The sequence below is a fragment of the Callospermophilus lateralis genome, unplaced genomic scaffold (assembly GCF_048772815.1).
Source record: "Callospermophilus lateralis isolate mCalLat2 unplaced genomic scaffold, mCalLat2.hap1 Scaffold_121, whole genome shotgun sequence".
Lineage (NCBI taxonomy): Eukaryota > Metazoa > Chordata > Mammalia > Rodentia > Sciuridae > Callospermophilus > Callospermophilus lateralis.
Window position 1 is genome coordinate 22239 of NW_027512399.1, and position 24032 is coordinate 46270.

General features: G+C 32.5%; 1 pseudogene; it reads right to left on the reverse strand.

Moving 5' to 3' along the window:
* The window catches only part of LOC143387188 (zinc finger protein 280D-like), a 54434-nt pseudogene that overhangs the window by 18928 nt on the left and 11474 nt on the right, over positions 1–24032 (reverse strand).

Here is a 24032-nt window from a genome sequence, read left to right on the forward strand (position 1 = left end):
GCATGAAGGTTTGATTTTAAATAACATAGCCTAGGCTGGTGACACAACTTAGTAGCACATGCTCAGCATGTGCAAAGTCCTGCATTCAATGCCCTACACCACAAAAAATAAATAGAACACATTGTACACCCCACACACTGGCTCCACACATCTTATCATTATTTTCATGTCTATAACTCAATGTAGAGCTTAGTAAAGCATCTGGGGAAAGTTACATTAAAAAGACTCAAAATAAAATAGTTTATACCTTACTCTCCCTTTTAAAATTAAAGGCTAAAGATGAAATACAGAATACGAAGGACAATGTTTCCCAAACTCTTTATCAAGAAATGTTAATAGGTATGTTCAAATAAAGTGTTCAGTGGTTAAACAAGTTTGGGAAATGATACATACTTTATCTTTTGCTTGGAGATTTACAATGTCCATTAGCATATTAAAAGCTCTGAGAAGTCCTGTTTTAAAAAAACAGACAAAGAAAACTGTTTAATTTTTTAAATCCAGGCATTTACCAAATTGATTTACCAGTGACAATACTGGGAGAACCCCTATTAACACCTGTTGGAATACTGTTGGGGGACCATCAAATAAAAGATCTTTCCAGAACTTCTCAAGGATGAGTGGTATCCCAGTCACAACACCAGCGATCCCAAATTCATTTGGAAATGCTACTTTTATCATCTTTCCCAATTAAAAATTACTACCTGATTTCATGATTATCTAACAACTGCATCTCATAGCAAGGTGATTACCAATGGTGAATAAATTGGTGTGCCAGTTTAATTCATAATACGGAAATGCTTAATGAGTTGGAAAAACCTGATTATATGATCAGGTGCAATAAATCCATTAGGTTCTGATTTTGACAAAAACACTGTTGTATCAACATTTCTAGCATAAACAGGGATAATTTAAGGGCTTCAGGAAAAAAAAACACAATAAGCATAACATCAGAATTCCAAGCACTAATGCTGAGTTCCAAAAATTACACAGCAGAACTGGCAGAAGTAATCCAGGAAAGAAGTTAGGATCTAAACACAGTTCTCTGGCAGAATTCATACATCAATCCATCAACAGCTTCCTTTGCCTTGTAGCTGTGAAGGATGAACCTAGGTCAATGACAACACATTTTCTCATAATAACAGAGCTTTGAAAGTGGAAATAAAGTTTGAAAAGAAATAGGAAAATAAGGTTATGTATCCACAATCTTTTTTTTCTCAGTTCAAAGTAATATTCCCCCCATCCTGCTTCTTGAAAACTCCTTCAAAATCATTCCCAGATCTACTCTTAGGACCTAACTATCTGCCACTTGCTTATTTCACTCACCTTCTCTCTTGTTTTTTCCCCCTCAATCCTTGGTTGCCTATTTCTAATCATTTTTCACAATTTTATTTATGATCTTTATTTATGGTCTACACCATCACTGGAAAGGAGGTAAGGAAAGAACTGGAAGTTTCACAAATAATTCAACATAAATTATAAATTTAATTGGGTTATTTGGAACAACTCTGCTTCATTTGCAGAATAAAACTAATCAGTGTTTCAAGACTTAACCTGGTTTTTCATTAAGATAATATGAAACAGGAATTAGAAAATCTCACCTGATGTTTCATATAATGATGCATATAGGTGTTGCGATTTTAGTAACTTTGAGGCAAAAAGGACACAGCAAGTTCTTAGTGTTTTCATGGGATGTTCTAAACTGAGTTTCCACATCAGAAAATGATGATGATCTATAATTGCAAACCTAGAAATAGAAAGAAGGTTTTGTTTGATTCAAAAATTTATAACTGATGTGCAATTACAAAGCAAATGATGGATCATTTGTTTAGAAGAACACTGTGTACTACTACTCTTGCTGATGCCTATACACCCAAAAATTCCACTAACAGAAGCATCAAAATAAAAACCCAGAAATTATCTTTCAAAATTAAAGAATTCTTCTCAAAACATAACTAGGTTTTGTGGTTTTTAGCAGATCGTTCATCTATCACTGCCTTGACTGAAATTTTCAAGTTTTGGCACCTCCTGTCCTATAAAGTGCTTTTTCTGCTACAAAACAGCACTCTTTTTAGACTGCAAATGGACCCCTCACTATGGTGGTGGCAATCAATCTTTTATTCTTTTGTCTTCCTATTCCTTCAAATTCTGGAAAAATACTGGTCACAAAACATTAGCTAGGGTTCTTTATAACTAACAGCATTTCAAATTTCCCTTGTATACACATTCTTCCCTATATGGTAAAACATGTCCATCTGTATGTCTAGCTGGGCTCTTCTTTGACTACCACAGATGTAAGCAAGCAACAGTCTGTGGGCCAAATGCAGCTCACTGCCTACCCCTCATATAATGAATGAGTTATGCCTTCCACTAATAAATTATTTATAAGAGGGACTTTAATTTTGGTAACCAAATTACCTAAATGATTAAAGAATAAAACACTGATATATTTTATGACACATGAAAGTTTTATGGAATCAAATTTCAATGTCTATATATAAATTTTTATTGGAACATGCCCTTGTACTACTATGGCAGAGTTGCTTGTTTCCAACAATGACAGTAAACCATCAAAACCTGAAATATTTCCTGAAAAAAAAATGTATTGACCTCTGGGTTAACGGGCTTAAATCTTGTAGTTAAAACACAAACACACCACTTAAAAGAACACAATAAAAATGTGTATGTACCTAGCAGATATATGGCATTTCACCAGGTTTATGATTATCCTTCATATGTTGTAAAAGAACATGTTCTGTTTCAAATGATAATTCACAGATTTTACAAATGACTAAAAGTGAGAGGGGGGAAAAGGTATTACATTTTAAGATATAAAAAATTATTTTACAAATTTATATAAATAGTGGTAGTAACAGCAGCAGCAGCAGAAGTGATCAATCATATAGTTTGTTAACTGGTTGCCAAGCACATTCCTAAACACTTCACCTAAATTAACTCACTTGATTCCTATAACAGCATATGAGGAAGGCATTTCTATTATCCTCATTTTCCAAGAGTTCATGTCTCAATTCTTATAGCTATAACAAAAGGAGGATCTGGTATTTAAACTCAAGCTACTTAGCTTCAAAATTTGATTTTAACTACAACCGTAGTTACTTAAAGTTTAAATGAAGAACACTGATTTCGCATTTGATATATATGATTTGAGGCTTCTGAATCCCCAATATGTAATGTCCAGATTATGCCAAGGCAATTACTATAATGAATTACTTGCCAGAGGGACTTTAATTTTAGTAACAAATTTTATTTCAAAATTTCTAAAAGTTAAAACTTAATTTTTCCGTTTTGCCCCCAAATTCCAGAGTCTATTTCTTATTTTTCTTACAGAGTTACTCAGGTTTTCTCAGAGTTTCTATCTTCAAATTCAATAATATTCAACATTTAAATGAAGCTGCAACTTACTAGAAAATTCATGGGGCGTATGTGTACTTTCAATGTGACACTGCAGCTGAAATGGTGTGGGAAACTGACGGTAGCAGTGCTGGCAGGTGGTGTGGTTTTCCCAGCTTTCACTGCTCTGCTTCTCAAGTTCCAAATGATGTTTCATGTGGTTCATAAACCTATAAATGATTGTCAACAGGTGCAAAAATTCAGATTTAAAAACAAAATCTCACCAATCTCTGACTCTTAATCTCAAAAATACCAAGTATTACTCAAAATCCAAAATGTCTTAAAAGTCCTCTAGAAAAGAGTATATTTTAAATATTGCCTTTTCAGTGAATTTTTTCGAATTTATTTCAAAATAATCAAAATATCACTCATTTTCTAACTCAATCATTACTTCAGATTATTTTTAAAAATTTAAGGTAAAAGAGCAGGCTTGTTTTTTATACCTTAAATACTATTTTTAGTTTAAAATAAAACACTGAAAGAAAGGAAACCCTAGCACCAAAAGCAGCTAGAGTCATGAGAGAAATCTTTTAAGACTGTGAAGACATATAATAGATTCCAGCTGCTTAAAAGACAAATTACTGGTATTTTTACTTGTGTCTTGGTTTCTAAATGCATGTAATAGCAATTTTAATGCTTAAAATTACAAGAACTTTTTTTTAATGATACTGGCTTACTGTTAGCACATACTGTTTATTTTAACTTGCAGACTGTGCCCTTTATAAAAAAGGTCCATTTTTCAGTTTTACATTCTGCTATTTCAGCTTCCCTAAAAGGCTCCTTATGAAAAGAAACTATGACCTTCAACAGCACAGAGTGTAGTATAAATGAGAATACTTATTTAGAAGAGCTTACTGAAGCTTTTTGCTGAATTTGAAAATAAAAGTTATTCAATCAAAACAACAATTTTTGGACTGGTCAGCTATTTACAATTACTCATTTTGAAGCCCTATAAGAAATAAACTTGCAACTATTAACATTGATGATAATGTCATCAATCTGGATAACTATCATCAAGAAGGTTATAACATATATCTCTTTTTTTACACCTCTACCACACTACTCTTTACAGCAAGTTATGATACACCTTAAAATATCTTTCTTCTTTGGCTTTAACACAAGCTCTACAACACCTACCAGAAAAATCCTAGTCTTGGTTAAGTATTTACATATGCAAAGCCAATATCTTTTAGCTCAAAATCATAAGCACTTAAGTATATTTATATAAAGGATCCTTTAATCAGCTAGTTATTTTTCTCAATTATTAAATAAGCCCAATCTGGAGTTCATATTTTTCAAATGAACAGATGGAAATGGGAGAAACTAAAAGGGCAAATTTTTTGGAATCATGTTCACAGAATGAAATATACCTATTTTCATTGATAAGTAAGGGGTAAAATACTAATATCACAGTATGATAATAACAGAACAGAGTAGAAATCTTGAGCTGTTTGTTTCTTACCATCCTTGAAAAATAATTTGCCTTCCCAGCTTTACTGGAAAAATTAAAAGCAATGTTATATAATACACATAATTTTGGTTATGAGGTACTTTACTTTAAGGTTACATTTATCAGATAACCAATATATTTTAAATGCTTAATCACTGGATGTTATCAAACGGAGCATGCTGAAAATTTCTAAATATTCTGATAACATAGACCTATGTCTCCTGAAATAATTCCTGAAAAAAGGAATTTCCCATTTTCATGTTTGATATGAAATGGAAATGGCTAATCTTAAAAGCAAAAAAAAAAACTTGTTGCTCAAATAATTTGTAATATGATATGTGTCATATTTAATTTGAACAAGGAGCTTAAATCAGTTAATCACACTTCCATGCTTATCATTGCATCTATTTTTTAAATATATATATTTTTAGTTGTAGTTGGACACAATACTTTTTATTTATTTATTTATTTTTATGTGGTGCTGAGGACAGAACCCAGGGCCTCACAGGTGCTAGGCAAGCGCTCTACCACTGAGCCACAACCCCAGCCCTCATTGCATCTATTAACATGATTTCTGACATATTTTACTATTAAAATGGTAAAAATATGTAAATAGGTGGTAGAGTTCTATTATAGTACTGTTTCAGTGTTATATGTCAAAGCACAACTTCCCCTTTGTTAAAGAATGGGGACCACTAGTTCTTGATGGCAGTTAACAGTGTCACAAAGGAGGTAAAACAATGAGAAAATTCATATGATATAAGATATGGGAAAGAACTTGGAAAAAGTTCTACCATAAAGCAACCATTAATGATTATTATAGGAGCATATCATAGAAGACAAGAAAACAAATAAATGCTGGGCCCAGACGTGTAAGTACATGCTTAAAAATGCTACAGGTGATAGTTATAAAGAGTAAATGGAATATACACATATATATGTATGTTTGTATACACAAACACACACATATCTTGTCTAAGTACACTGATATCTGCAACTTACTTTGAAATTAATTTAAAAGTCAGATAGTCCAAAGGAAGAAAAATATGATAAAGCAAGTACAGTAAAATATTAAGAATAAAATAAAAGTTGTAAGTGTAGAAGTGTCCAATAAGACTTAAATTTTTGATAAGTATTTGAAAATTTTTATAATGAAATTGTAGAAAGTAACCTTATATACTATAAATGTCATGCCATATAATCAATGAAAAATACCATTCAATATATCTTGTTATTTTATTCTTGTTACTCACTTACATAAGATATCTTTATAGTATATCATGTAATGCAAAAATTCCAAAGTAAGTTTCTAAAATTTAAAACATTTGTGTACACCTCTTCAAAATTTCATTGTGAATGAAATCTCTAATTGTTAAAGGTGTCAAATTATAAAATCAAAGCAGACACATCTCCTAGAAATGGTATATCTTTAAAACACATTGCTTTTGGCTGGGCTTGGTGGCACATGCCTATCATCCCAGAGGCTTGGGAGGCTGAAGCAGGAGGATCTCGAGTTCAGAGCCAGGCTCAGCAAAAGCGAGGTGTTAAGCAACTCAGTGAGACACTATCTCTAAATAAAATACAAAATAGGGCTGGGGATGTGGCTCAGTGGTTGAGTGTCCCTGAATTGAATCCCTAGTAACCCCATCCCCCAAAATAGATCACTTTTCCCACTAGGTAAATGTTCTTAATATGAATTGAAAGCTTTGAGCATTAAGATTAGCATAAAGAAGTTCAAAACTGGACACTTTTGAAGTGCTTTCTCCTATAACTGAAGAAAAATAAAATGTAAACTACCTAAAAGATTCACTGCTAAAACAAAATGAACTTATTTTTTTCTTTTAAGTTAAAATAAACTTTGTACATCTTAAGAAATGTGAAAGAAATACAAATAAGTAGATCCTGGTGTCAAATTCTAAAATACAAGAAATGACAAAAGCTTTTCAACAACGAACCAACAAACAAAAAGTCTGCCTTTGTCTATAGTAGAAAGTATTAGAATTGTTTATCTAGAATAGCATAGGAAAATGTAACCTAAAGATACAACATTTATATTTTTAGCATTTCAATTTTCAAATAGAAATAAAAATAAATATTTACATACCTAATATTATTTTTTAGAATTTTCAAGCAACTGAAGCGTTTAAAGGTTGTGTGAGTCTTCTGTTCTTCCTGGGCATCTTCTTCATGTTTTCCATAATAAAAGTCATTAACTAACATGATCAATTTTCCTTTCTCTGAATCAATAGTCTTATTTGTATTTGCTGTATTTGAAAATTCTGTTTTAGCCAGTCCCAAGAAGTTATTTATCATTTCTGGACAACAATACTGAGAAAGAAAAAAATTAGAAGCCTTGTTTAAAAAAAAAAAGCAAAAATTATTCTGTGGTTACAAGTAAGGTCAGGCTATGTAAAACTCTGCTTGGTAATACATCTGGAAAAACAGTCACCAAAAATTTGTGGTGCATATACATATTCTAAAAATCTCAAATGACAAACACTTATTGTCTTAATAAACAAAAAAAAAATTTTTCAAAAAGAAATGAAAACCCTTAAACAGGACTCGGCTATAGATGTAATAACCATTCCTTTGCAATTTATCTATTCAGGTGTAACTATTTAATAATAATTTGTTGCTTGGTCCAAAATTATTCATTTCACATCTATTTCGAGAGTACATAAAGAAATATTTCATTTGCTTGATGTATATTTTTAATTATCAAGTAACACAAAAAAATTTTGTAAGACCTTAATGGAACTAGACTTTGACCCTACTAACCTGCTATTTCTTAGACTCAAGGTACTAGAAAAGGTATTGAACGCAAAGATATATAAGACTAATCTTCCTTCTTAAAAAAAAAAAAAAGAAAGAAAGAAAGAAAAGAAAAAAATCCACTTTTTTACATTAGGTATAAAAGAAAAGTGTTTTTACATCTTAAAACCTAGAATGCTAAATATCTGAAGAGGAAACTTACCTCTTCGGGAGTAAAATCACAATGTCACATAAAATGATTTTAATATGGAATTTGTTCATATGTGAGCTTTTCCTTTTCTTTTTCAACAACATAGAACTAATTCTATCTTTTATTTATTTATTGCACATAACATTCAGTTGTATAGTTTTTACTTAAAGGGCAAGCTCAGGAAGATGTGCATTATAATATTTGTTAAAATGCTAATTCCTGGGCCTCACTTCAGAACAACTAAGCTACAATGTCCAGAGATAGGGCCTAGAAGTTAATATATTATCTATTTTTTTGATAGTTGTAGATGGACAGCATGCCTTTATTTTATGTTTATTTTTACGTGGTGCTAAGGATCGAACCAAGTGCCTCATACATGCTACGCAAGAGATCTGCCACTGAGTTAGAGCCCCAGACCTAGAAGTTATATTTTTTAACAAGCGGTAATTCTTTTACAACTTAAGTGTTTTCTATATGTGTTATGTGTTAAACTGGCATCAACATAAGAAAATTTTAAACTCTTAATACACCTATTTCATTTCTAAGATAACAACATCCACTTCTACCACATGTGAAATGTTAGACAACTGGTGGAACACTCTGTATTACAAGGGACAGTGGGCCTTTCTGGTCCAAGACAGACTTATAACATTTCTTTCAAGGTTGCATTTTACTTATTTTGTTTTACTTATCAATTTATAAATCTGAAAAGAAAACACACACACACACACACACACACACACACAATCTAAAATAGATACAAAGAAAAAAAATACTAAGTAAAATGGGCCACAAATAAGTGGTATAACTAACCTATGTTAAGGAGTTGAGGTTTCACCCACATGCAAAATTAGGACAAATAGATTAGTTCTCTAATACAACATGAATCTCTGTAGTCTTCCATTCAGAATAAATTATAATTGAAATAGAAATACAACATAAAAAGGGAGGTAAGAAAGGTTTTGCTATTTATGTTCCTATATTCTTCTTGCAATATTACATAATATCTGAGAGCTCAAACTTAGGAAATTCAGACTATTTCTAAGGAGTTTTACAAGACTAAGTTCCTTCTTTTAAAAAAATGCTACTTTCTACTTTAAGGATAAATGCAGAAAAACATGGTAGGGAATAAAACAACTAGCATTATTAGAAAAATTACTCAAAATGTGTATCTTCTTACTACTACTAATATGTATCACTGGCACCATTTTGACAAACAAAACTCTTCACTTATTTGAAGGATTCCTTGGAGAAAGATCTCAAACAATGAGAAGTTATAATGCACAAAAATAAATAAAAGAGAAAAGTCTTCCTAATAAGAAATGCAGATTATTTTGTGTCCCAAACACAAAATCTGGCATTTAGTAGAAGTTATTCTGAGTCATATTTAGCACCTGATTATTTTCTGAAATCTACAAAATAGTTTATGAGAGAGTATGTTGCAAGGTTTATATTCTCCAGAAATGTCTAATTTGAAATTAAAGTTGACCTAGAGTAATAAATTACTCTCTCTCTCTCTCTCTCTCTCTCTCTCTCTCTCTATATATATATATATATATATATATACATATATATATCATATAATCAATTACTTGCTGTTCTTTTTTTTTCTTTTACACAAAAGACAGGATCAGATTTTTAAAAATTAACATACAAATCTTGTTCACAGCAACTTTAAAAATTTGTTTTTAAATTGTAGTTGGAAACTATACCTTTTTTAAAATTTATTTTTATGTGGATCGAACCCAGTGAGGATCGAACCCAGTGCTTCATACGTGATATATGAGTGCTCTACAGTGAGCCACAACCCCAGCCCTCACAGTAACCCCTCACCAACAACAGGTCATCTCTTAGACCTGGAAATCTGTCATCTCTACCATGAAGCCTGGATGACTTTAAACAATTGTTGACCAGTCTGACACTTCATGATCCTAACATCTCTGGTCCCAGTAAGAATGCTAAAGCACTGCATGATGTTGCTGAAAACTTAGAGACTGGGTTCTGAGAAGGGGAAAAAAAGAGGCTGAATACCTAGTTTTCCTCTTCCTCTTCCCTGTGCACAAACACAAAACATGCCCTTTCTACAGAAATAAAATTGCTTTAGAATCCCACCTTATCCCAGAGAGAGATTAAGAAGTAGGACATCAAGGGAAAAGGAGAAGGGAAAAGGAGAGGGAAAAATGAATAACAGAGAGGTAAGATAAATTAGAGACAAGGATAGTAGTAAACAGATACTGCAAAATAAAAGAAGGGAAAGAGAGGCCAGTAATGAGAATAGCAAGGTTTAAAAAAAGAGAGATTAGGATTAGAGAGAAAATGACAGATATAGCATGCAAAGGAAAATTCATTTTGGACATACAACTGTATGGAATAAATATTTTAAAATATAATTCAGGCAAACTGTGCTAAAACAAAGGAAGACACAAATATAAAGGCAAAAGAATACACTGTACACTAGAGAAGACTGACTCAAACTTTCTATAGTAAGTTATGTCACTATAAAATTATTAATGTTAAAAATATTAGTCTAATATAGATAGATAGATAGATAGATAGATAGATAGATAGATAGATAGATAGACTGGGATGTAGCTTAGAGGTAAAGTGCCCCTAAATCCCCAGTATCAAAAAAAAAAAAGAAAAAGAAAAAGAAACTTATTACTTTCTAGATGAGACCCTCTGCAATTTAGTGAGACCTTGTTGCAAAAAAAAAAAAAAAAAAAAAAAAAAAGAACTGGAATGTAGTTCAGTGGTAAAGAGCCCCTGAGATCAATTCCCAGTACCAAAACACAAAGTAACAAAAAACAAACAACAACAAACACTGAACACTAGAATCAAAAACAAAACACTTTTTGAACATTTTAAAATGTTAAGGATACATTCATGATACAGTTATGAAAGCTAGATTCTTCTGTATCACAAATATCAGCTAAGTAATGAAAGATATGGATTGAGATGTGATTATATATCTAGGACAGAATAAGTGAAGATAAGGATATGTAAAAAGTTTTATCAGTGGATACTAAACTACAGTTAGATAGGAATACATGTTCTGGTATGCTATTATTACATAGTAGGGTGTCTATAGATAACAATAATGCACTGTACACTTTAAAAAGCCAGAAAAAGGGAGTGGGGATTATGGATCAGTGGTAGACTGCTCACCTGGTGCGGGTGAGGCACTGGGTTCAATCCTCAGCACCACATAAAAATAAATAAATAAAAATAAAGACATTGTGTCCACCTACAGCTAAAATTTAAAAAAAAAAGCCAGAAAATTTAAAGTTTTCACCATAAAGAATTGATAAGTGTTTGCAGAGTAAAACATTAAACAATGGACACATATCAAAGCATCGTACTCCATTAATACGAAAAATTTTATGCTTTATGTACCAGTCAAAATTAATGTAAATAAAGACTAAAATTATAATGAATACTCTGGAAAAGTTTATATGACAAGCAAATAATTTACTTATTATTTTTAGTGTACCTCACTATCTATAGTATATCTTACTATATCATACACGTATTTTCAAATTTCTACCTAATAGTAAAGAAAACAACCTACAGACATTTTTGCTAAAGAAAAAAAAGTATTCATCAGCACTTGGGCTTTACTATAAGAGGTATGGTTAGAATACCAATTAACTAATAATACAATGAGAAAAATGTCTAACTTTAAGAAATTCCTAAAGAATAAATGAAATAATGTATTTATTCAAAGCTTAGTTTTATGTTTGACACATGGAATCAAATAAATTATTATAGGATATTTTAATATTTTTCCATTGGAAAAAATCATTAACTGTGTTATAATGAACTTTGATTTATTAAAAACTTCTATTTAAGTTTTTTAAAATTATTGATCTAAAAATTACATTATTTTATGGAAATTATATTAAATTTTAACTAAAATATAAAAATATAAAAGCTAAAAAGTAAAAAAAAGTCCCCAGTTTTCTATTTTTTAATTTTTATGATCAACACATTATATTTATACATTTTTGAAACAATGTAATTTTTACATTTTTATGATGCAATTGTGTGAACACAATCAAAATCCTCTTCTAATATGAGATATAGAATGCATTACTGTTAATTATACTCACCCTATTATGCCATAGAACATAAGAATTTGCTGTGCCTATCAAACTATAACACTGTACCTGGTGACCAACCAATTTCTATTCCATTCCCCCTCTACTTGTCCCCATCTCTGATGACCTCTAGTCTATTTGATTTCTATGAGATCAACTTTTTAAAACTGCCCACTGCCTGAGATCATGTAGTATTTGTCTTTCTGTGCCTGAAACTCTCCAGTTTTAAACATTTCCTTCCTAGATTTGTGACTATGCTTTGAGACTTCATTATTATAAACACATACATTATTCAATTGCATTCAATTTAGTTAAATAGTATTTCTTACACATTGTCCCATTTTATCTATCATAGAGATACCCTCCTTTCATAAAATGTTACAGTGTTCCATTACATAAATCTTTTAATATTTTGGTTATTTCCAGTACAAGTAATCACAAATAATGCTATAACATGTAAAAGTCACACATGGAATAAGGTTGCCAATCTCTCCAGGCTCAGAAATGTGTACGTTTTGCATGTTTAACTGATTCTATTTTGTATACAGACTGTATGCAAAATAGAGGGGAAATAAGAACATTCATGCCTACTTCTATATGTGGAAAGAAAATCAGGAAGGATATAAAACTGGCAACCAGGTCATAAGAGTCTGAGGTAAAGATTCTTCCCATACACACCTTCCTATTTTTAATTTTTAATAATGTGACTTTGCTACCTAGTAAAAATAAATAAATAAATAAATAAATAAATAAATAAATAAATAAATATGACTAAGAGAACATAGTAGCAAGAGATCTTCCAAAAATGGTAGATTAGAGGCATTATACACTTGCCTGCATCTCCTTGAAACCAAATTAAAATAACTGTAACATAGTTGCTCACTGAGATGAATGACTATGAGAAAATACCAGGTTTCAACTGTGGATAGAGACTTGGAGAAGCCCAAATAAAATCGACTGTGGAAGACAGAATGAAACAAAATGCACCAGTGCCAATCCCAGGGAAGTATGCCCCAGAGGTAGAGAAGAAACAGAGTCCCAACAAACATGACTGGCACAGGATCCAGCCTCCTGCAGAAATATAGGCTAAGCAAACAACAGTACAGTTTGCATGTTAAATTGGCTCTGTAGAAGACACCTGTACTTCTTTGCATATTCTCAGTTTTATAATTTGGAGCCATCTTAGAAAAGGTCCTATTGTCTGAGGTTACTTACTGCTTCAGCAATCAGCATATGTAGTAACAGATGGTGCTTCTCATTAAACCTGGCAGTTTGCCAGACGCAGCTCTCAGAGTCTGGGGAATGAGCAGTCACATGTAGCCAGGACTGGAAACACCAGAAAAATGGACTGTGGATTATGCAGAACTCACCACCATCCCTTCCACCACAGATCTTTGAGACTCTATATCCTCTCTCCATCCTTGGGGGAGGCATACAGGGACACTCCACAGAGCTAGTATTAGCTCTACCCTCCAAGTACTAAGCTCTGAAGAGAAGATTTGGGGAGTTCCACATTCTGACATGCCATGATGTCAGCATCAGCTCTGCTCTAGAAGTGCATAACACAAATAGCTCCAGAGAGAATTTGTTTCTAGGAAACTCTGCATTCCACACTAGCTCATTCTGGTGTACAAAGCAGCTGAGAGGTATTCCAACTGAATCAAGCCACAAATTGCTACCATCAGTCAACTGACTACTACCACAAAAGAAAGGAGTAAGCCCCAGTCTTCTCTCTGTCCAAGCAGCACACAGACTAAAGACAAAGAAATTCTCTGATCAGCACAGTCAAAGAGTTTCTATCCTTCCTGCTCACTTGGGCACTCGAGGGAAAAGAAAATTTTCATTTTTTTTATTCATAGTTTTACTTTTTTTTTTTTTTTAACTCAGGGGTACTTTCAAAACTGCACTACATCCCCAGCCCTTTTCATTTTTTCAGACAGGTTCTCTTCAATACTGGCTTTGAACCTGTGATCCTCCTGCCTCAACTTCCTGAATAACTGGGATTACAGGCATATACCACCACACCTGGCTTAAGTTTTTGTTGTTGTTCTTATTTTTATGTGCTGTTTTGTGCTTATTTCACTTTTTTCCTCTTATTTTTTTGATATTGGGGACTGAACTCGGGGACACTCGACCCCTTGGCCACATTCCCAGCCCTTGTTTGTGTTTTATTTAGAGACAAGGTCTTACTGAGTTACTTAGCGCCTTGCTAAATTGCTGAAGCTGGCTTTGAACTCTTGGTCCTCCTACCTCTGCCTCCCAAGTCACTGGTATTACAGGCATGTGCCACCATGCCTGTATTTTTCTCCTCTTTTTAATATGAAATATTTTTCTTCTCTTCCTTTCTCCCTTTTCTATTTTACTTTTCTCCAACTATATTTTATCCCTTTGATTAATTCTATTTTTATTATTTAACTGTTTGTTATTTAATATTATTTTTCTTCTTTCTTTTCATTTGTTGTGGTATTACTGTTTTTAGTTTTTGGATTTTACTTTATTTATCTATCTCATTTTTTGTTTCTTCTTTGTTCCTCTTCTTTTTTTTCAGTGATTGAGATTGAGTCTGATTGTGTTGAACACATCAGCTGGGTGCTCTGCCACTGAGCTACACTCCCAACCCAGCTGAGGGGAATTATGCCTTGCTTGGGCCACACTTAAACCTTGGCAGATACTTCAACTTAGGGAATAGGAGGAATAAAAGCCCACAGACTATAACCTGTCCCCAAGCAAGCATGGCAAGGTGGGTGAATCTGAAGTCCCTCTTGGGAACCCTCACTATTATAACAAGAACAGAAGAAATAGCATAACTGTTATAGGCACCATAAATATGGTATATGGTGCATCAATATCTGTCATTCCCATACCTTATCAGACAGCATATTGCTGATAGGGTTGGAGGTGAGTGTGACAGTGGAGGGAGCTGTAACTGGCCATTGTTTCTCCCCATGAAACAACTAGAGATGCCCTGAATGTCTAAACAAAAGATAAAGGCTCCGGGACATCACCACAATTGGAACAGCCAGTAGCAGAACTGCTTCCAAGTTAACAACCAAGATCAACAAAGCCCAGGGGAAACCCCCAACACATACCTGATAGGGGCTTCGATTCCCACTATAGGAGTAATCACAGAGGGTACACTCTATATCTATTGCTGTCTATAGCAAAATTGCCTGAAATACCAGACAGACTACCCTCTTGCAAGTCCTATAAAGAAAATAAATCACTTAGGCTCTGACATATTATATATTGTGTAAAAATCTAACCACAGCCAAAGAAGCCACAGGAAAGTACACAAGGAAATACAAATTGAATTAAATTCAATACTAAATAGAAACCCAGTAACCCAGGGCTCACCAAGAAATAGTGGAAAAGAGTGAAAGATATCCATCCCAGTGGATGAGCAAATCTCAACATACAAACACAAGAAATATGAAAGCACAAGGCAGTAGAATAGCTCCTGAGATTTATAAATCTCTAATAAATCTGTAATCCAAAGATATAAAAGTAGATGAACTACTTGACAGAGAAATTAAAAGAATAATTTTTTTAAAAACAGTTCAATGAATTCCAAGAGGATATAAGAGCTGAATGAATTAAGGAAACCAATGCAGGATATGAATGAGAAATTTGATAGACAGGGATTTTGAAACAGAACCAACCAGAATTCTTGGAAATGAAAAGCTCAATAAGTCAGATTTTTAAAAACTCACTTGAAAGCCCCACCAAAACATTAGATAGACCAAAAGAAAGAATAACAAGACTTAAAGAAAAAGTTGAGGAGTTATCAGATTCAGAAACTAATTTTAAAAAATCAGTAAAAATGAACATAATATACAAGATCTCTAGGATACCATTAAAGAACCAAACACAGGTATGATCAGAAAGGATGAGGGAGAAGAGCTACAGATTGAAGGCATAGAAAGTCTATTCAGCGAAATGTCAGAAGATAGCTTCCCAAATCCTGGAAAAGACATGGATATCCAGGTCAAAGAGACATAAAGAGTCCCAACTAGCCAAGCGCCATGGTGCTTGCCTGTAATCCCAGCAACTTGGGAGGCTGAGATAGGAGGATCATGAGTTCAAAGCCAGAATCAGCAACTGCCAAGGCACTAAGCAACTCAGTGAGACCCTATCTCTAATAAAATACAAAATTGGGCTGGGGGTGTGGCTCAGTGGTTGAGTGACTCTGAGTTCAATCCCCCGTATCAAAACAAAACAAAATAAAACAAAAAAAAACCCCAAGTAGACATAACAAAAAGAAAAAAGAAAAGAAAAAAAAGCTTACCCACAACATATTATATTTAAACTCCCAAAAGTACCTAACAAAAAATATTTATAAAGCTGCAAAAAAGAAGGGTCAAGTCATATTTTAAGACAAAAACATTAGAGTAACAGTGGATTTCTCAGAAGAAACTCAAAAAGGCCAGAAGGGCAAGGAATGATGTATTTCAAGGCCTAAAAAAAAATAAATGTCAAACTCAATTACCATACCCAGCAAAGTTTCCCAAATCAAAGGAAAAATAAAGAACTTTCATGATAAGCATACATTAAAGGAATTCCTGACCACTAAATCAGCATTATAGAATATACATAAGGGAATTCTACACAGAAGTGAGGAAGAAAGACTAACACAAAAATAATGACACAGGAAAAAATAAATTTCAGTAGACGAGATTAGAACAGCTAATAAGAAAAAAAAAGGAGAGAACCAAACAGTATTAATAAAATCATCAAATTTCTAAGATCAATAAAAGAGCAAGACACAACATAGAACATTCAAAACAACTAGGAAAAAACTTCAGCCTCGGCTGGGGATGTGGCTCAAGCAGTAGCACGCTCGCCTAGAATGCGTTCGGCCCGGGTTCCATCCTCAGCACCACATACAAAGATGGTGTGTCCTCCAAAAACTAAAAAATAAATATAAAAAAATTCTCTCTCTCTCTCTCTCTCTCTCTAAAAAAAAAAAGAAAAAAAAAACTTTAGCCATGTATGGTGGCACATGCCTGTAATCCCAGCACCTGGGCAGCCTGAGGCAGGAGGGTTGTGTGTTCAAAGTCAGGTTTAGCAACTTACCAAGACCCTAAGCAAATCAGTGAGACTCTGTCTCTAATAAAATACAAACAGGGCTTGGGATATGACTCAGTGGTTGAATGCCCCTGAGTTCAATCTTTGGCACAAATAAAATAATTTTAAAAATTACAGAATAACAAGAAAAAAGTGCACACACACCTTTTAATAAGAATTCTCAACATAAATGGTCTTAATTCTTCAATTAAAAGGTGCAGATTAGCTCATTAGATTAAAAAAGAAGACCAAATAATATACATTCTAAAAAACTCACTGGCAACAACATACACAAACTGAAAGTGAAAGGATGGAAAATGATACTGTAAGAAAACCAAATCCAAAAGCAAGCAGCAATAGCTATACTCATAGATGACAAAACAGAAAAAAAACAAAGGAGGTTATTACATATTGATAAAGGAAATTATTCATCAAGACACATTAACAATTACAAACATATGCACCAAACATAAGAGCACCAATTTTATAAAACACCACAGGACACAAAGGGAGAGATGGCCCTAATAATGAGTAACCGCAGTTCCCACTTTCACCCTACAGACCAAATAAAATCAACCAAAAAATCATCAGGGGTGAATTATACCATAGTTCAAATAACTTAACAGACATATACATCTAAGGGCTGCAAAACGTGTATTCTTTTCATCAGTGCATGAAACTTTTTACACAATAGATCATATTTCTGACCATAAAGCAAGAGTTAACTAATTCAGAAAAACTGAAATGATTACTTGTATCATATTGTATCATGATGGAATGAAACCAGAAATTTGTAACAAGAAAAACTGCAGTAATTATATCAAAACATTGAGACTAAAAATACACTGGTGAACAAACAGTAGGTTATGGAAAAAATCAGGAAGGAAATTTAAAAATTCCAAGAATCAAATAAAAATGAAAACATAATATAGTAGAACCTGTGGGATACAGTGAAAACAGTACTTTGGGGGAAGTTTATAGATATGAATGGCTATATTGAGGGAGGTAGGGGGAGGAGATCCCAAATAATAACCTAAGATAAATCTCAAGGTCTTTGAAAAACAAGAATAAACTAAGGGGCCAGGTGCAGAGGCTCACACCTATAACCCCAGTGGCGTGGGAGGCTGAGGCAGGAGCATCACAAGTTCAAAGCCAGCCTCAGCAACAGTGAGACCCTGTCTCTAAAGAAAATACAAAACAGGGCTAGGGATGCGGCTCAGTGATTGAGTGCCCATGAGTTCAATCCCTGGTACCAAAAAAAGAAAAGAAAAAATAAATGAAACAAAGAGCTGTTTCTTTGAAAAGAAAAATAAAATTGAAAAACTTTTACCAAATTTAACCAAAAGAAAGAGAAGACCCAAATTAACAAAAATAGAGATGAAAAAGGTATACTACAAAAGACAACAATCATAAGATCCTTCGGGAAAATCTGGGAAAACTACATACCCAAAAAAAATGGAATATCTAGAAGAAATGGAGGAGATTCTGAACACATATTTTAAAAATCCAATTAGATCAGTAATGAGCAATGTGACTGAAGCAGGAGAAAAGTCTCCAAACAAGGAAAAGCCCACGCCTAGACAGATTCAATGCTGAAATTTAGCAGACTTTTAAAGAACAGCAATGCTTCTTAAGCTATTTAGAAAAAAAAGGAAGAAAATGTTTCCAAACTCAGCTTACCAAGCTAGAATTACCCTGCAACCAAGACCTGATAATGACACAACAAAAAGGAGAAAACTATATACTAATATCCTTGATAAACATAAATGCAAATAAATGCAAAATCCTCAATAAAATACAAATCAAATTCAATGGCACATTAAAAAGCTTGTCCACAAGTTGGCTTCATGAAAGGGATGCAAGGATGGTTTAACACACACAATTCAATAAATGTAATATAGCACATTAATACAAAAATTAATAGAGGATAAAAAAACTTGATCTCATAGATAAGAGAAAAAAACCTTTGATAAAATTCAGTAAAGCTTCATGATAAAATGCTCTGAATAAACTATATATAACACAATCATACTTTAACATAATAAAGGATATATATCATAGCCAACATCATACTGAATACAGAAAAATTGAAAGTGTCCCTTCTAAACTCAGCAACAAGGACCTGGAGTTGTGGCTCAGCAGTAGAACGCTCGCGTAGTGCATGCGGGGCACTGGGTTTGATCCTCAGCACCACGTAAAAATGAATAAATAAAATAGAGGTATTGTGTTCAGCTACAACTAAAAAATAAACACTAAAATAAATAAATAAATAAACTCAGCAATAAGACAAGCATACCTATTCTCACCAATCTTTTTTTTTAATTGAATATGACAGTGGAATGCAATACAATTATAATTTTTTATAAATACAACAGTGAAATGCATTACAATTTTTTTTATAAATGACAGTGGAATGCCTTACAATTCATATTACACATATAGAGTACACTTTTTCATACCTCTGGTTATATATAAAGTGTATTGACACCAATTCGTGCCTTCATACATGTTCCACCACTCTTATTCAATATAGTAGTACTTAAAACCTTAGCCAGGCCAATCAGGCAACAGAAAGAAATAAAAGGGATAAAGATAGGATAGGAGGAAGTTAATGTATCCCTTGATTACAGACACAATTCTATATTCAGAAAATCCTAGACTCCACCAAAATACTCTTAGAACTGACAAATTCAGCAGATTTGTAAGATTTTACAAAATGCACACACAAAAATCAGTAGCTTTTCTAGACACCAATATCAAACTCACTGAGAAAGAAATCAAAAAGCAATCCTATTCACAGTATTCTCAGAAAACAAAAACTAAAATACCTAGGAATAAATAAAACCAGAACTGTGAAAGACTTCTATAATAAAAATGACCCCAAAGAGGTATAAACATAAAGAACTTGAGGAAAAAAAGAAAAAACTAATGGAACATGGGAAGGCTTCTCATGTTCATATTAGGAGAATATAATTTAAATGGCTATAACACCAAAAGTGATCTACATGTACCATGCAATCCTTATGAAAATATCAATGACATTATTCATAGAACTTGAAAAAAATTCTAAAATTTGTATGGAATCATAAAAGACCTAGAATAGTCAAAGCAATCCTCAGCAGAATGCACAATGTAGGAGCCATCACAATACCTGACTTAAAAATACACTACACAGCTATAGTAACAAAGATATGTACTGACGTAAAAACAGACATGAAGGCTATGAATAGAATAGAAAAACAAGAATAAAGCCACAAATCTGTACCGTTGAAATAGTGAGCAAGAACTTTTCCTTACTTCTTTGCCACAGAACCCTTCTTTTTCTTATATAATCTAAAAAATTCCTTAAAATCTGAATTTCAGAGCCTCCTAAAATAATAAAATGCTCAAACTAGTTTAAGAGAATTATATAAACTATGCTCTGAACTGTGTGTTAAAACAATTATTTCATATGAAACACTTCACCATTTGAAGTTTATGTCTGACATTTAAAAATTAAAATGTAAAAACTCAGATTTTCATATGTAATGTGGCATGTACATGTTGGCGATTATGAAAATAAGGTAACAAAATTTATAAGTTATTAAAAAATTAAACAAATGTTTTCTAAATTTGAAACACAATGTGACCAATAAAATATTGATTTTTTAAAATAAAATAAGAATAAGCATCCATTATAAATATACGAACTTAATTTCTTAAATCTGATGATTAAGGAATGCCAGTCTTACATAATTACTATGAAAGCAGATTTTTATCTAAGCTAAATAGAAATTCCATTATGAGAAGATTTCTTATCTAAATATTGAGATAGACCATAGTGACTGTAAATCTCAAAAAATTCCTTTTTGAGAGGGGGAGTCTCACTATGTTGCCCGACTGGCCTTGAACTTGTAATCCTCTATCCTCATCTTCCCAAGTAGTTGCAAATATAATCATGTGCCACCATGCCTGGCTTCAACCTTTATAAAAATTAAATTCTGAAAGTTTTACCTTCATGTGATTTTTCAAAGGATCCAAAAGATTGAAATGAATATTGCACTTTGGACAAGCTCTTGGAAAAGGTGTTCCATTTTTAGATTGATTTGATGAGGTGTTTGCACCTAAAATAAATTCAGAACATTTATGATTCAAAACTCATCACTTTTGAACATTAAATAATCACTAATAGTTTCAAAATTTATAATAATTTCTAAAATTTATGTATACATACTATAGTAATTTTTATAGTATAGAATGTCAGATTTCATATTTAACTTTTGATGGCATAGCCTGGGAAGATGTCAGTGAAGGAGGTTTAACTGAAGGGAATTCAGCTGGAGAATTTGTTCCAGAAACAACCTCACAGGGCTTAGGATTTTTTGGATTAGCACTGTTTACTTCAGAAGCAGAAGGATGTTTTGATAAAAATGAACTTTCATTCACACCTACAATGATTTAAACAGTGGAAAAAATATTTTAGAACACCTAGAATACTACTCATAACTAAGTACAAATACTTTGGAGTTAATTTACAGATAATAAAATTAATTACCATATCACACAAATAACAACAAAAATTAAGTGATCCAAACTCAGGGCATATACAGAAATAGTATAAACATTTATTATAAACTCCAAGAATTAAGATAATTTGTAAAATAACCTTTCTATGCAAGAAATTCTAAATGTGGCTTCAAACAGAAATACATAAACTGCTATTATAAAAGAAGCCAGACCAAAAATTTTAAAGCAGAAAACACTGAACCAAGTTCCCAGAAGTAAATTACTTTTGGATACTTAAATGTGTTAGAATTTGTTAAAAAAAAGAAGGAAAATCTGACAATAACTTTTTTTTGTTCCAAAAATTGATACCCTCATATGCTTTTTTATTTTGCAACTTAAAATGTCTACTGCAATGTTAGCTCTTTTCTCACCTAACAAACTGAAGAGAGGTCTACTGACAGCTTTAGGTGATTTTAACCACTTATTGCCATGTACAAAGTGGAAACAACTAAGTTTGAATAATATTTTACTCATTCATATGAAAGGGCACATAATGCAGGGAGTTAGTATAAGGATTTTCATACTATGTTCCCCAGAATTTAATGGGGTCATTTTAGGGAATATATTGGGCATGTCTGACAAAAAAACACTTTTCCATTTTATTTATTTGATATTCACATAAAATTTTGTTTGTACAGGGATTTCATTAAAAAAAAACCTCTTCCATTTAAAAACCATTGCCTTAAGGATAAAGAATTTAGACCTATTTAGAGCATTACTAAGAAAAATGGGGATATTTAGACTATAACCAAGCCAGGCAAAGTCCTTTTAGAAAATAATACACAATGGGCTTTGTAAAAATGGATTCTAAAACTGTACATCATATTTTAATAATGCCAACTATACACTAAAAGTAGAAGCAGTGAATAAACTACAAATATTCTTGGCTTTTAAGTCAGACAAGATAAGTTCAAATCCAGACTACGACGTCAGTCTCTAGTTATGCACTCTTAAGCTTATTTAATTAATTTTTCTGAGTTTAAGCTTCCTTTTTTGTAAAATAAGTTATAATGCCTTATTTTATAGAGCTATTTAAGAAAAAGATAATATACTTAAAATATCCCAAGAAAATATTTGGTACATAAAAACACTCAGTAGAAAGTGAAAGCTACTATCATTACTAACTAAATATTTCCCATCTTTATTTTAGGGGGAAAAATTATTCCAACAGATATAATAGTAAGAGCAAATATGCCATAAAAAAGTATTATAGTAGTTAGCTTCTTTCTTACATCCTTTGAGATAACATAAAAATGATCTCCCACTAATGAAGCACTCTATTACAAACTGCAGGTCCATAAGACAGATTCCATGAGATCCCTTTAGCATTCTTGTGAGAGGTTTAGGTTACCTGAAAAACCACTAAGTGCTAGCATTTCAAATGAATCAGTTGATTTTACAACAGGCTAAATAGTAGAAATAGATTGCTTTAATGGAGGAATTTAACAGAAGAAATCTCAATGTTAAAAAAAGTCACTTGCATTTGATTGAACTTCTGATTCTTTAACTTATCTCCGTTCTATTAGGCTGTGCTATTCCCTACTTTTAAGAAATTCTATCTCTGCCAGTATAAATCCTATACTCACTCAAGATCAAACTCAAATTCAGTCTTCTCTGAACCCTCATAATTTCTACCGTGTGTTACTGAACATCATAGTACATATAATTATTAATATTTATCATACATAACTGCTGTCATGTCATTTAAACCTTATAAATGCATTTTTAAATTTACTTATCTTATTTGGCCATCAGAAAAGCCCTGAATAGAATGGCAATCATCAAGAATACGGCAACAATAAATGTTGACGAGGATGTGGGGAAAAAGGTATACACAAATATTGTTGGTGGGACTGAAAATTGGTACAACCACGATGGAAAGCAGTATGGAGATTCTTCAGAAAACTTGGAAGGGAACCACCATTTGACCCAGTTATCCCACTCCTCAGTTTATACCCAAAGGACTTAAAATCTGCATATTGGAGTAATGCAGCCATTCAATGTTTATAGAAGCTCAATTCACAATAGCTAAAGTATGGAACTAATCTAGGTGTTCTTCAATAGATGAATGGGTAAAGAAAATGTGATATATATATATATATATATATATATATATATATATATATATATATATATATATATATATATATAATGGATTATTACTCAGCTTTAAAGAAGAATGAAATTATGGCATTTGCCAGTAAATGGATGGAGTTGGAGAATATCATGCTAAGAGAAATAAGCCAACCCTGAAAAATCAAAGGCCAAATGCTTTCTCCAATACCTGGATGCTAATTCACAATAAGATGGGAGGCACTAGAGAAGAATAGCATTACCTTAAATTAGGTAGAGGGAAGTGAAGGGAGGGGAGAGGAGGGAAGGTGATGTGGGGATAGGAAGAATCATAGAATGAAACAGACATTATTACTTTATGTATATGTGATTGCATGAGATATATGTTTCTACAATATGTACACTAAGAAAAATGAGAAATTATATCCCACTA